This window comes from Oncorhynchus nerka, unplaced genomic scaffold (assembly GCF_034236695.1).
Source record: "Oncorhynchus nerka isolate Pitt River unplaced genomic scaffold, Oner_Uvic_2.0 unplaced_scaffold_11673, whole genome shotgun sequence".
NCBI classification, from domain to species: Eukaryota; Metazoa; Chordata; class Actinopteri; order Salmoniformes; family Salmonidae; genus Oncorhynchus; species Oncorhynchus nerka.
In genome coordinates this window covers 1-1,183 of record NW_027029664.1, presented here as the reverse complement: position 1 = coordinate 1,183, position 1,183 = coordinate 1, and the positions used below count along the sequence as shown (strand labels likewise).

The window sequence follows — 1,183 nt, the reverse complement described above, 5'->3', positions numbered from 1 at the left end:
CAAGCCACAAGAAAAAGACACTCCTTCGAGCCAGATTTGAACCAGCGACCTAAGGATTCCTACAATTATCACCTACAGTCCTCCGCTCTACCAACTGAGCTATCGAAGGTGGACAAGTAAATCCAAAAGCCATGACCTAGGTGGTAAGAAGTTCAGCTGACCCTGCAGGTCATCCATGAACATTTGAACATCTTGGCCATGTTTTGTTGCAATCGCTACCCTGAACAGCCCAGACGATGGCCACCTCTACAGCCTGGTTCCTCTCTAGGTTTTTTCCTAGGTTTTGGTCTTTCCTAGAAAGTTTTTCTAGCCACCGTGCGTCTACACCTGCATTGCTTGTTTGGGGTTTTAGGCTGGGGTTTCACAGTACAGCACTTTGTGACATCAGCTGATGTAAGAAGGACTTTGTAAAAATATTTGATTGATTTGATTGTCAAGTTTACAGTGCACTGCTGTCAAAACCGCTGAAAAGTTATCCTCCTTGAGCCAGTGTGAGCCAGTGACATAAGGATTGTTGCACTTTCAAATACACTCCGCTAATTTTACCAACTGTCCTATGGAAGGTCAACAGTTTATGAATTCATCCAGGGAAAGATAATATGTTTGTCAAACACAAATCAAAGCACTGCTGTCAAAAGTTGGAGCAAGCCAAGAAAAGACACTCCTTCGAGCCGGATTTGAACCAGCGACCTAAGGATTCCTACAATTATCACCTACAGTCCTCCGCTCTACCAACTGAGCTATCGAAGGTGGACAAAGTAAGTCGGTGCCATAACCTAGATGGTAAGAAGTTCAGCTGACCCTGCTGGTCATCCATGAACATTTGAACATCTTGGCCATGTTTGTTATAATCGCTACCCTGAACAGCCAGACGATGACTGGCCACCCCTCCATGACCTGGTTCCTCTCTAGGTTTTCCTAGGTTTTGGTCTTTCTAGAAGTTTTCCTAGCCACCGTGCGTCTACACCTGCATTGCTTGCTGTTTGGGGTTTTAGGCTGGATTTCTGTACAGCACTTTGTGACATGCGGTAGGAAGGACTTTATAAAAATACTTGGATAGGTTGATTGTCAAGTTACAGTGCACTGCTGTCAAAAACCGCTGAAAAAGTTATCCTCCTTTGAGCCAGTGTGAGCCAGTGACATAAGGATTGTTGCACTTTCAAATACACTCCGCGACTTTACC

At 44.8% G+C, this 1,183-nt stretch overlaps 1 non-coding gene across 1 annotated transcript; it reads right to left on the bottom strand.

The window, feature by feature from the left end:
- Positions 1 to 662: 662 nt before the first annotated feature.
- On the bottom strand, positions 663 to 750 carry trnay-gua (transfer RNA tyrosine (anticodon GUA)). The gene is given in 2 exon segments: positions 663 to 698; positions 714 to 750. It is a non-coding gene; the product is annotated as a tRNA-Tyr (tRNA).
- Positions 751 to 1,183: the final 433 nt, after the last annotated feature.